This window comes from Telmatherina bonti, assembly GCF_933228915.1.
Source record: "Telmatherina bonti genome assembly, chromosome: 1".
In the NCBI taxonomy this organism is placed as follows: Eukaryota; Metazoa; Chordata; class Actinopteri; order Atheriniformes; family Telmatherinidae; genus Telmatherina; species Telmatherina bonti.
In genome coordinates this window covers 14,953,524-14,968,620 of record NC_136619.1, presented here as the reverse complement: position 1 = coordinate 14,968,620, position 15,097 = coordinate 14,953,524, and positions in this window count along the sequence as shown.

Here is a 15,097-nt window from a genome sequence, read left to right as displayed (position 1 = left end):
TTTTGGAAGAAAAAAACTTACCAGAAAAGCTGCCATCACGCTTATTTTGTTTCAAAGTTAAAACAAGAGGAATGTCCAACATATTGGTTTCTCTGTGAAAGTGAAAGAGTGTCTCTCAACCTTGTCGGAACCCATTAGTTGCAGCTGAAGCAAAGAATTTAAAGTGGTACTCTACTGTTAAAAGCCAAAGATGCTAACTGCGCTGAGCTGTTCTAACCTCCAACTCAAGAATAAAGTGCATAACATTTTAGACAGAGAAAAATCAAAGAAAAATCTCTCCCTGAAGAAGAGAAAATCTTCCGCAAATGTGTAGAAAGCACAACATAAAACATGAGATGTGACAAACACTTTTACCTAAAGAGTGGTGTGTGACAGTGTATCATCATCACTTCAGTTTACAACAAACACATCTCAGACAATATCTACATGATATATGTAGAGAATTTTATATGTAAATATTCCATTTCATGTCCATTATTGTCACAATCGTTCTAGATTTGGATTACTCTTTTCCATCCTAAAAGTTTTTTTTTTCTGTCTCTCTACTCCAACACACCTGACTTCAAATAAATTCATCCAATAGCATTTAAAGTTCTGCATAATAACTCAATCATTTCAGTCAGATGTATTGGAGCAGTGATCCACTGAAAACCTTGAGGACTGCAGCTCTCATAGCAGCGTATTGGTAGCCCTGTCCACACAAATCATCCTTATTTGTCATCTGATAAAACTGTGAAGAAATTAATGAAAAATCAACGATACAAGGTTAAATGCAACTGAAAACCTTTTTTCTTGAAAGACTTTGCAGTGTCTCACTTACAAACACAGCCTTTCCACCTGGTAGTGCAAACCGTGCACCTGCAGAAGGATAAACATGACTAAACGCGTTTCATCTCAAAATACTTCCCTCTTCATTTATTCTATATGGGAACAATACACCTGAGAAAGTTCTACTTGTGTGTCGTAGCTCAGTTTTAAAAGTGCTGTAGTTGCACATACACTTCCCAGTCATATATTTTACCAAATGAAACATTGATGTTCCCTCTAAAGCCTCCATCCTTCTTACTACATGTTTCACAGACAATAGCACTTTGCCAGCAATTTGTTTCAGCCAAGATGTATGGCGTGATAAATATTTAAAATCAAATTTGGCAAAAAGACAAAGATGGATGTGGCACCCCAGGCTGTCGTTGGAGCCACACATTAAAGAATGGGGACGTCCCTGACTGACTCCTTTTGCTAGATTCACCCACACATACAACCACACACACATACAAGATGCACAAAACTGTCAGACCTTTAAATAATAATCCTCTTTTGCACACCTGTCTCCTTTTTTTCCTCTCCTTCTCCATGTAGGCGAGTCATTGTGTGCAGTAAAAAGAAAGATCACAGAGACAGTGTCATTCTGGAGGCAACATGTAGAACAGTAAATACAGAAGATATTGGTGTGTAAATGTACAACATAGTATTGCTTCTTTGCATACAAAGGAAACGGGATGATATCAAGTTTAAATGAATCCTTATAGACTTTTTTTTTTCTCAGCATCAGTTGACAAAAAACATTAATGATCAGAATTTCTGGTTTACAATAAGCTTAACTTGAACTGTGCTTCCAATGTACTGTAAAACATTAACTCCATCATCCCCAGAGAAAAGAGAGATCAGAGCGCCCATGATGTCTGGTTTGTTGATGTATGACCACTGAAATGTAGCTCCATTTATTATTATTTTCCAGTAAATGATCACTTTCTGGGGGATATCATCTGCTCTGTGATGACTAATAGCCTGACTGCAGACGGCGGATAAAGGTCAAGTGTAAATAATCTGCTTGGGGTCTGATGATGCTCCCTGTGCTTTACCTGTGTGGCTCTTGAACAGCCGTGTAAACCACAAAATGTTTATGGGGTGGAAATGAAGATGTGTGCCCACTTTGGGAGTGCCAGTTGTAAACAGTTTACTGTTGCTGTACAAACAAGATCTACTTTTCTCAAAGTTGCCTCGCTTGTGACTGAGAGATGGAGCGTGTTTTTGGCACCTACTGCCAGGAATGAACTGCAGCTTTAGTGCCGCTCATTCATACAAATGGAAACACACTCTTGACAGATCACAGAGTAATATAAACACCAGAGTCAAGTGACAATCAGACAATCAAACTTCAGCACTGATTCTACAAACCTCAGAGATTCTGATGGAAAGATGGACGCCATACCTCTTTTCTTTTTTTTACCTGTTGATATTTGTTAATGATGAATGATAATTCTGCTAATCACCTGGGTTGGGATCTGGTTACCGTACAGGGCAGGTCAAATGACTCCCATGAATTTTTTGGGAAATAAAAACATTTTGCAGCATGCTGTGCTGAATAAAAACGCCGCTAGCCGACAAAAGGTGACAAACTTTACCCAAAATGTAAAGACAAACATTCAAACAAATAACAAAAAACAAAAGCAAGATCAGAGGCCTGTATGACAAAGCATGATAAACTTTGATCACATACCTCTCAGTTACGTCAGTAGACTTGTCAAGACATTCAAACTAACATTAACTATCTGGATAAGTGGTACAATAAAGCAGGTTATGAACTCATGATTCAACCCAGAGTTCTCCCAGCCTTCATCTGTGTGCACTCGTATGCATAAAAACGTGTTTGCAGGATCTGTCCAATCACAGACACGGAGGAAGCCTGAAGGGCAGCCGACTTTACCGTGGAGGAGCAGACAATTAGCAGCCGACTCTGTTGATCTGGGTGTTCAGAGTTGGTCCTCGAGGGTCGCTGTCCTGCAGGTTTTCCATGTATCCCAGTTCCAACACACCTGGCTTCCATTAAATGGATCCAACAGCCAATGAAGTTCTGCACATTGTGTTATTAGTTTGAGTCAGGTGTGTTGGAACAGGGATACATGGATAACCATGGCCCTAGAGGATCCAAACTGGGCTTGACTGGTTTAAACTCATCAGATAATGTAAGACGATACTCTGATGACTTGGTCACAGCCCAGACTTCCTCACTTCCTTCCTTTCCTTGTATATGTTGTACTGCTTTGTAGCATGAAGTTACCTGGATAAGAGAAAATCCTGCTTCATTGTACAGACTTCAGCTCTTTTCAAGGAAGTTTTAGAACGTCAACCCAAGATCAACATGGATGTAAATGATGATAATAATATGGACTTGCATCTGATCTGAACCATAAAACAGTATGTGTGATAGGATGGTTGTGCTTTCTCTTCCACTGGCCCTGGGTCTCTAGTGGTCATCTATGCAGAATATTTCTCTGCTGAGATCCAGTCAAATGCAAAACGGCTAATATGATGTTGCATCAGAGTAAAACTGGACAGTGAACGCAACGTACTGTAAAAACAAATCACTTTTTTGAAGTGTTTCATTCGAATATTATGCTACAACTTATTTATGGTTTCAAATGGACTCAGAGCTCAGCAGAAAAAGTTTTACTTGATTGAGAGTCTGTAATTTCTACATATTTATAATGGTTTATGTGGGAATCTCCCCAAATTAAAATAGTGTGTGTGCATTCCAAAAGCATTGATAGTTAGACAGACTTGAGTAGTTTTCATCTTCAAAATAATTTACATGTATTATTATACCTGCCTTGCAAAAACTAAAATAGAGAAAACATGTTTTTTCTATTTTATTTATTTATATTTCTAAAATGTGGTTGACATGGTTTACTGTAAACAATTGTATATAACTATAATATCAGTACTAATTAAACATTTGCACAAATGTAAAAGAAAGCCATGTTAAAAGTAAAGTACACAAGTTTTGCTTTCCTGTGTGAACACTCATCATATCGTCATCGTTTCCAGATGTCACTGTGAGGACGATGGAAACGTGACTTTAAATAATTTCAGATGCAAACTGGTCTGCGGAAGATATTTGCGCAAGTTTAGATTAATATGGCTGCTGGAGAGAGTTCAAAATGAGCATAACACTTACTGTGTGATTCAGAAAAAGCGTTAGACTGACTTGTGGAAAGGAGAGACTTGTAGCATAGAAGATGCTAACTGCACCACCGCTTCAACCGGACTGAAGGGCTGCAAATGCCTCCCTTTAAACAGGCAAAAGGATTGAGTTCAGGTTTTTTTATTGACCATAATTTTATTGTTATTATTATGATTATTATCATCATTGTTGTTATTTCATTTACCGAGCTATAATATTACAAATATATAAGAAAAAGCTTCTCTCTCACCCATCCCTCCCACCTCCCTATATGGTGTATCTATATATATATATCTATATATATATCTATATCTATATCTCTCTCTCTCTCTCTCTCTCTCTCTCTCTCTATATATATATATATATATATATATATATATATATATATATATACAGACACACACACACATTTATACATGTATATGTTTTCATCACAGGGGCATATTAACAAAACTGAAGAAAGAAGAAACTCTTATATCTAAGCTTGATTTTTTTTTTTTTTCTTCCTCTTTGTCTGTGACCAGTCTGATTTTTGCAATAAATGTTTTCTAGCATTTCATTGGCTGACATGTAAGGCCACCGTCCAGGTTATGATTGTTAAGTTGCTCCTGAATAAAACTGGGTCAGTGTCCAGGTGTTATGTTTGATTTTTTTGTTTCCCATTCTGTCGCTGTAGTATCCTTTTCCACTCTCAAAAACAATTAAATGATCTTGTAGAATTCTTTGTGTATCTTCTTAGTGAACCATGGGATGATTTGTTTGCCTAAAGCCTTCACTAGTGGGCATTAATCTTGAAGATTTACAGCACTTTTATGTTACTTGATAATCAATTTATCATCAAAGCCAAAACTGCATGGGAACAGGAAATGAGCGTGGAGTTCACAAAGGAACAGAGGGATGAGAAAATTGACAAGTACATTGCAGTGTGACCCGAAAGGGTCTCTACTGCATACAATTCAGTCCGTAACAGATCATTAGAAGACTGTAACACGTGACCCGTGCTGATCTTTTTTTCTGTATACACCAGATAAAATCAGGTACAGTTTTCCACCATAAAATTATTTTAACATTTATTTTCCCCTATCAGCTTAGGTTTTAGTGAGAATACGCCTACATCTTAAATGGCCTAATTTGACTGTCATAGCAAGAACAAAAATACACACACTTGTAATTAATAACATTAATAATGGGGACTAAATTACACTTATGTCCTCCAGGTTCAGGGTCATGTTGTTATGCCAACCTCTTGATTGGCACAAGCTTCCTGGGACACTTAATGGAGCAGCATAACCCCAATTAGAGTTATTGCTCACACGTGTGTGGCCCTCTTTGTGACCTGCAGTCCGATGACACACAGCAGATGGTCATTTATCACACTCACAGGTGGGTTATTCAGTCACATTCATTACCTCAAACTTGTTTGTCACAGGTAACTAAGCTAACCAGCAGCAGTTACTTATCCTGACCTTACATGGCAAATGTGGGAGTTTGAAATACTTAATAGAAGCTAAATTTCCTTCCTACTGCCTGCTGATTTTGTCCATGTGTATTGTTTTATTTTGATCATCACCAAGGTTATTTCCACTACTTTGCCTTGTTTCCACCTATTAATGTGTTCTGAACGACTTCTGTCGACACAGACAAATTGTCTTCACTAATTTGGACTTAATGAGGTAGAAGATGGTGTAGTCTACTAAAATAAAAGGACTTTAGTCAAGTGTTAATACCACTAACTTTCCTCTGCTCTTTAGAGTTTTGGTTAGAGGTCAGAAGCATGATGTGCTGAAGCGGTGGAAAACAGTTTCCTGGTGCCATTAACCTGCAGGAGTGATGAAAATGAAAAAGATGGCTTCTTCTCACACCTTCTTTTCTGAAAATTTCTTCTTTTTGTGGCATATTAAGGCCCCACCTTTGTTTTTAAAATGTATTATTCAGTTTTGTCAGGACATGAGGCAACAAAGCTGCAACATTCTTGTTGTTACCGCTTCATTAGTATGGTAGTTTATTCCATCAATGGCTTTTGTGTCTGCTTTGGAGACATTTCAGATGTGCATAATGTGGCTGGATTGAGGAGTACAAATATAAATCTTCTTACAGTGATAGATTATTAGTCATGGGGGATTTTGTGACTGTGTGATCTGGATCTAAAGACCTAAATATCTAAGTACAACCGTGTGATAACACATTGATGCTGTGATCCAGTTGTTCTTTTGTAATAACACTCACCAGGTTAGCAATTATTTTAGTATTTACCCTGCATGGCATGCATGCTTTTTGTCCCCTTAACTAAACAAACATCCCACTTATTTTCAGCCAAGCAACTTCCTAAAGGTTGCCTGACAGTGTGAGCACACAAACGAGTACAGAGGCAGAAGAGATGAAGGTGGTGTGTGAGGCAGGCAGAGGAGCTGGAAACAGCAGAAAGAAGCTTCTAAAGCTAGCTGAGCCACCAACCGCTCCGGCACATCTTTTCTCTTATCTTAATAAGTAATGAGGCTGCCACAGGCTGACAATGAAGTATTTTGAAAATAGTTGTAATGTATGGCTTTGAAAGGGGTGGCTGGGCATTGATGTATGACTCAAACAGGCTTGAAAACAAGTGAAATATTAATGGCTTGTTTCCTTGGAGTTAATGTGGGATTTACCTGATTGCTTTGGTCAGACACGGGGGCTGAGATGAAGGTGGAGGGGCAGCAGCACGGAGGGATGACTGAGAGACAAGCCGGGAGGGAGTCATAAGAATGTGAAATTACTTTGTCAAACTTATAAAATAAACCAATCATCCACATAGATTAATGTTTATTTTTTAGCATGGTCATTGTGGGTTAATCTAAAACAATAACAAAAACTGACATGTAAAGCATAAAGGACGCTAAAGTGTCTAATTTTACATTATAAATGTGTAATTAATCTGTACTATGATGAATTTCAAGCGCTATTACTATCACAAAGCTGCAGCCGGCTGAGGCTATTTCTTCTTTCATAGCTAGTTGTGTTTGTTAACTAAACGGCACAAGTATGAACACGGTTCATTTCTTCTCCTGTTGGTATTTACATCTTCTGAGACATTGTTCAAAGCATCCTATCATATCCTGATACACCACAAGGGAGCAGCAGTGTGAAAGGAAGAGAACTCAGCATGTTGATAAACTGCATCACAGAAAAGTGAAGTACAAATCTGAATTCTCTGTTGAGACGTTTGATGTGTTCATTTTCTGACATTATAGACTGAAGTGAGGTAAATGTGAACTAGTTGACAAAAATCCATATCTTTATGGAAGGTCATTTGAGTATTTCTCCCCGTCCTCCCTCGTACCCGAAGAAAAAGTTGTTTTTTTTTAGAATTGATGATTCGTTACCAAGGATACAGGAATGTTCCACTGCTCAGATAGTGGAGCAACCGCGTGAGCATAAAGTAATAGTTTAAGTGCTGTACCCAGGAGACAAGGCCTAAAACAACAGTGACACACAGAATTAAGACGTTCTGTTTGAGAACAGCAGTGGCATCCCAGAAAGCCTGGAACTGCTGCTCAGGCACTGGAAAGGTCAATAGTTAGAATAACTTTTGTTAGTGGAAAAAGAAAACTTGGCTGTATTATCACAAATTGCTCCCAGATTGTTTCTTTCTTTCAAAGCGAGTTATTACCAAAATTGAGTACAGACACTGACACCAGTTCAGCAGAATCATAGTTTCCCCTTTGAAGTGCAGAATGAGTGGGCACTCTTCTCAGTCTGAAACACAGCCCCCTTTTCTTGTGAAATCACCCACTTCCTATTTGCTCTCTTCTCTCTCTTTTTTTCTTTTTAAATCAGTGTGCCTCTGGTAGTTAATGACAAGAAATAGACATAAAGTTGCCAAAATTCCTGCACTTTTTTTCACTGAGTTTAATATTTCATCAAAAACAGTTGAAAATGTTAATGATTTTTTTAAAATCATTAAAAATAAGCATTGTAACGGTGTACTTATTGTTATGATTCATAATCATAAGATGGCTCAGAAACATGAGAATGGACATTTAGGGTGTCTTTGATCATCCTAAATTGTCCCTAAGAATAACTGTGAGTGTGAATGGTTGGCGGTCTCTCTGACTGGCGACCTGTCCAGGGTGTACCCCACTTCTCACCTGATCATCTTATCATAGCTTCTCCACAACCCTTAATTGGATGAAGCACTATGAATGAATGAATGAATGAATGATTATTCTTGGGGTAATGTAATTTTCTGTCCTGTAATACTTTGTCCAACCCCACTCTCCACTTACACACACACACACACACACACACACACACACTGCCCCCAGGCTGCCAATACATGACAGTCCACTGCTCTGTAGTACATCTGGAGATGCGTTTAACACGGAGCTGAATTTTCCAATCTGAAATAATGAAGTAAAAAGCATCTTATTCAGCAAAATAGAGTCAGTGTTTAAGGTCTGCAGAGCTTAGCGCAAGGATCTGATAAACTAAGCATTCGGAGAGCACAAACCTCCTGCAAGAATCCTTTAAAACATTCCTGGATCCAAACGGTGATCCGTATCACCACCAAACTTAAATCTAGTCTTCCTTTACATACCTCTAACAACTTCTAAAAATTTGATGAAAATCCGTCCATAACTTTTTGAGTTATCTTGAACACAAACAAACAGACAAACGCAGATAAAAACATAACTTCCTTGCCAGAGGTAACCAACGGTGTGACATTTTGTTAAGATGTCTGCTAATCTTGAAATGAATCGAGAGATTCACGTACGTTCTCCTTATTGCTGAAAAAAAACTTGGACAGCCTTTTTTTTTTTTTTTACAACCTACATGCATTCCTCTCGCGACCACACCAACGTGATGGCGTAAAACCTCTGCGCCATCTTATGACCACCACTAACACATGGCTCAGTCTGATGGCTTGATCTGAACATTACAAATGAGTAAAACCCCACTGTAACATCGACGCTGTAAAGAAAACAGACGTGATTGTCAAAGTGGTTGAAGCGCCCCTCTCCTGTAATCACCTACTGATTCATTTCCTTGCAATATTTCACACTTTTTGCAGCTTTACATATCAGCTCTCCAAACACCATTCCTCAGACTTAACTTCTCAGTTTGGACCCCAAACTGCTTTCACTGCATAATGGATTTTAACTGTAATGTCTTGTGTGAAGCAAGTCCTCTGCTTCCAGGATGCCTTAGACACACAAAGGCAATGCGAAGGTGTCTTCTGTCAGTTGCTGCATGCACACAAGGACAGACTGTACTTTACACGCTGCTCCTATCAGGCCTCACAATGAAAGCTTTCTCATGCAGATGTATTTTTACATCTGCATGGAAAAATATCCTCACTCCTCAGGTACAGTCAACTTCTATTTCACCGGCCAAATTTTGCAGCCATAGTCACAATAATATCCTGTCTATAAGGTTCAATTCACCACACTCCACTTCCAGCTTTTCCGCTCTTTCCGAACATAGTGCCACTGCAGGTTGAAATGAAAAGCAAATATTAATATTTGCTGGTGTTACTCTGGAATGTAGAATATGAGAGGCCCAGGGAAGTGTTACACATTCCCCGTTTAATGACACATTTACTTCCCTGTCCTCGGGACTTTTTTCACCCCCCCCCCCCCCCCCCCCCCCACACCCACAAAGTAGCTGTATCATGGCTGCATGTACATTTTTGTTCAATTGTAAAATTACAGGCATGTTAATGTTTTTACTTAAGAATCCATAAATGATAATTTTCCCATAAGAGGGCACTTTTAAATCTATTTATTTTACCTGTTGCCTGCAACATCTTGCACCAAACATACTAAGCTAAAACAAGATATTAAATGCAAAAGTTTCATTCAGTTATTGTGTAAGTTAGAAACAATATAAGCAGTTTTTCTCCATTCTTTTTTTTTTTATCCTCTTCTTTTTCTTTTTTTTTTTTTTGTCTTGTCCAGCATTTAGGCAAGCAGAATGATGGTCTGGATGCTGTGTTCTGCTGAGCAAATTTTCTCTGCCAAGGGGAGCTTTATAGATATAATGATCCCCTTGACTTTCTGAATTTTTATTTTATTTTTATGTTTATTTTGTATTGTTGTTTGAATTGTAGAGTTTGTACTGCTGGACCAGAGAGGACAGACAAAAGACAGAAAGAGAAAGGAGAAGAAACACCTCATAAGAAAAGGGAAAGAGATTAAGGGAGAGAAAAGGGAGAGAAAAAAACAACAACTAAAAAATAACCCAAAAACAAAAAGAAAGAAAACAACCTACAGATGTATACATACACACATACAGGCACAAACATACATATACACACACATACACACGCATACATACACATACATATACACACACGTATACACACATAATATATATATATATATACACATATATATACATATGTACACATATACATATACACATACATACATATACACACACACCTCTATGCACACACATACACACACATACATACGTACAAACATATACGCACTTGCCAGTATTAACACATATACATACACATACAAGCCAACTTTAGATCATAGTAACTAAACTATGAATCTAAAAAGTTAAATATAAATGAGAAACAAACAGAAATGAGAAAACTAGCTGCTGTTAGTGAATAAAACTGCGTGACGACTCGGTGACTGTGTCACATGCAGAACATGCAGAGTGGAACGTGTTCTGGAAAAGGTGATCATGCCAGTGTGACCCTTCCCACACAAAGGCAAGAGGCACGCCAGGAGTACCCCCGAGACCAGGGCCATCGGCAGCCATCCCCAGGCGCAGACCCCAACCGCCCCACCCCGGAGCCAGCCATGCACCGACCCAGGAGGAGGCAGAGGGGGGTCCCAGCCAGAGTCCCCCGCAGTCAGGGGGAACAGGCCCCAGCAGGCCCGGACCAGCGAGGACCGGCCCCGCCGGGCACCGGCCACCCAGGGCAGACAGAGCGCGGGCCCCACGGCCCCAAGAGCCCAGAAGCAACCCCCCACCCCTGCAGGCAGAGGGCCCAGCCCACACCGACGGAGGGCCGGGATCCCCAGACCGCCACCGAGCGGCAGCCAGGCTGCACCCCAGCGCACCAGCAGCGCTCCCCGAGCACCAAGACCCTCCACGCACCCACGCACACAAACACACACACACACACACACACATATGCACACACGCACACACATGTGCACACACACACGCACACATGTGCACGCACACACACACACACACACACACACACACACACACACACACGCACACATGCACCCACCCACCTACCCCCACCCACACCCACACGCATCCACACTTCCTCCTTAAACACACCCTATACACCCATTCTCTTACACACGCTCAAACTCACACTCTCCTACCCCCGTTCTTTATACACACACACCCCCTCACACACACATCCCTGCTCCCTCTATAATCACCCATTCTTCCATACACGCATACCCCACTCTACACACACACATACCTCCCTACACCCCTCTATCCACATTCACAGTCCTCATTGTACACCCACCCCATCACTTCCCTGTACCACCAACATAACCCCACATACGCACCCCCACCCATCTGCATACACCCCCCCTTCCTCCTATCCCAGCGGCCATCCACTTTCCTAAATTCTTTCACCCTGATCCCCCCACCCCCCCTCTACCCTAACATTCAGTCACCACTTCATCCATTGGCTCATGCACGCCCTCACCTTTCTTTCCCAACGTGTCCCCTGTGAGATACCCCCGGGGGAGCAGGGGATAGGAGGGCCCCGATCAGGGCCCCACAACTACCCCCCACCCCTGTCAATGCCCCCCCACCACTCCACACATGCAGCCGATCCAGCACCACCCAGGGCCAGCAGCAGTCCCACCCCCGCCAGGCCAGCCCAGACCCAGGCCCCCTGAACAGCACCACTCCCCCGCCCAAACTCCTCCGGCACAGCCGCAGAAATAGGGGCGTGGCAGGACCCCATTGTCACCCCCTCCCTCCCAGCTTATGAATGATTGTGAAGTGTGTGTTGTTTGCAATTAAAATTGGGAAGAAGTAACCACATCATGTTGGGAGCGGGACCACCAAAGCAGCCCCGCCTACCGCACACTGCATGGCCCGCCCCCCAAAATATGTCCATGTGTTGTCATTCCCGGGGCCCCCGAAGGCCAGGACAGGCCAAGGGCAGCTGCCCCAACAACCAGGGCCCTCAGCAACCCCAATAAAGGAGCCGCCACCGGCCCCAGAAGGCACCAACGAACCACATGCAAAAGTGTGTGTGTGTGTGTGTGTGTGTGTGTGTGGGGGGGGGGGGGAAGGGGCGGGAGAAGGAGAGACAGACCAAGGGCCCACCGCCCCCACACCCCTAGGAGACGCCCCCACCCAGAGACACGTTGCATTCCCTTCTCCTTTACACACCAACACATTCACACCCCCTCACCATCAGCCTGGTATACACACACATCTACACACACACACACACCTACAGACCCACACATACATCTATACACATACACACCCATTCTAACAGATACACGGCCAAAAGATTAGTCCACCTCCAAAACCCTACATCCCACTCACCTCCCTGCCCATCACAAAACACCCCTTCTCATTCTACCTACCCTAGAACAAACCACCACAACTCCCCACTTCTCTCACTGAAGTCCTACCCCCTTCATAATCATGACCCTTCACCCCCCTATACACCTACATACACATGCACCCCCCCACTCCCCCCTACACACGGGCCACTACCCCCCATACACATGCATCTCAATACTCCTCTATATACACACCCCTATCTCCCATGCATTTAACACCAGATTATCCACACACAAGCCCTTACCCCTTCCCACACACACACACACACACACACACACACACCACCCACTCCCTCATTCACAACCCCAACCCCCCACACAATCATGTACTATCACACGCCCCAAAACCTCCACCCCCACACCTACATGCCCTAACACACTCCCCCTTACACACAACCCTAACCCCCCACAAACTCATGCTCCACTACACTCCCCATAAACCCCCCACATATAAACCACCACACACTTCCTACACCCCACACACTCATGTACTATCACAGCGACCTCGCCCCACCGCCAAGATGGCATCATTTGTCCCAGATACCACTTATGAGTTTCCAGTAATGATGTTGTGCATTAAATGCAATTTTTTTTTTTTTTTTTTTTTTTTTTTTTTTTACCAGGGATGTACAACTTTGTACAAATGGTTTACAACAGTTGCTTAAAGCTACAATTTCCAGCACTGAAAAGCTGGTTAGTATTGAAGCATCTTTATGAGAAGCGGGCAGAGCTCAATCTGTAATTTCTGTCCGGTGGATGGCCCTCACATCAGTTCTTTCACATTAGAAGACCAATTACTGCATGAGGGGATGAAAGAGTCTTAGTAAATATGAAATAGGTGGTCCAGGGGTGACATTAATAGAGTTAACCCAGGGACTAGGTGGAATCAAAGGGGGCCTCAACCATATTAACCAATCTGTCTGTGTCTGCACACACAACAGCTGATCTAAGATAATGAGTGTGTGTCATCAGAATGACACAGACTACAAACAAAAGTGTGTGTGCACATATGTACTTGGGTGTCTGTGTCTTGGGTCAAGCCATCCTTGTTTAGATGTCTGGTGCTGAAGAAATATCAAACATGTTCACTAAACCCTCATGGAAAAAGATGTTTGCTTCTGTTGTCAACTCTCTAACTGGGAAATCAGTGAACACACCAGCATTCACTACAGATGGGCAGCGTTTTCATTTTTATGGCTGCAAGGGTGGTGTACAGTTCAGCGGATGGTCTGTAATTAGATTCATTGTAGCATAGCTTGTTTAACCAAACACTGCGCCATATTCCCAACAGCACTTTTGAAATATGGCGCTTTTGCTCATCGGCTTTCTTTGGCTTTTACACTCACACATTTAAAAGCATATTAGTGTTTATGCTGAGACCTGTAACGATCTATCATACCATGTGGACGAGAGGGCTTAGTCCTCCGCTGCACATAAATAAGCAGCAATTTGGCCATCTGCTTGGATTATTTCCGTCTCCCTGGAGACCCCCATCTGCCTTTACATTATCAATTACAGTTCAGCTGTGCCCCGCCAACCCCACTTCCCTACAAAAACACACAAACATTCACACATAGAGCGAAACCATCACTGGCATATCCTTTGAATCTAGATCATATGTCTGTTTTGGTTGTTCAGCCTTATGATTGTGACATTTCAGATGATTATTTGGGTGGTCTCACCATGAATGAAATGAGATGATATGCTTGTATAAAATGCTGATTGTTTTATAATTGTTACATGTGTTACAGTTGTAGAACAAATATTAAATCTGCTGTTTTGCTGGGATTTTAGTCCTCTGCTTCATGTCAGTGAAGCACGCCAGGCACATCATTTTCTGAGCACATGATGTGAAGACAGATTATAGCACAGTTGTAGTAATATTATCTTCCAATTCCTTATTTCCTCTGCAACTGAAGACGAATGAGTATTCACCTTTAACTTTAGACAAATATTTAAAAGTGAAGCCATTTCTCAGAATCTGGGGTCTGAAGGAGAGATGCTGCTACACGCCTGTTTGCTACAGCTCCTCCACTGATAACGTTACTGTTAGAACCAAATGCAAAACTAACAACAACTTGTCAGGAAAAATCACACTTTGAACATGGAGCGATGCCACCGTAGGGTTGTTGATCGAAGGGGAAACTTTGCTGTGTTGATGCCAAATTTTGCACACAGTGTAACATAAATTAACCTGTTTTCTTTACGGGTGACACGACCTTTTTAGGCAGCCGATGAGCAAAAAGTTCTGTGTATTTTTGTATGTTTTTTTGTCATATGTCACAAGCGACTATTCATAAAAAGCCTTTCATCAGTGATGGTTACCTCATAAATCACACTGTAACCTGTGAAAATGAGGAGACACCAGCTTGAGAATGAGAGGCGCTTTTGTTCTGCAGTTTCCAGGAAAAACGATGAGGTTCTCAAGGGGACAGGTATGTGTGGGAAGAGGACCCTCGTCAAGTGCATGGCGCCTCATTAATATGGAGACAGGTGCTCTTTTGATGAGTTCATAAGCAGTTCAGCAGCAGCCTGGAAGTAGTGCACTTTACAAGGCTGTTCAAAGATCTTTGACATC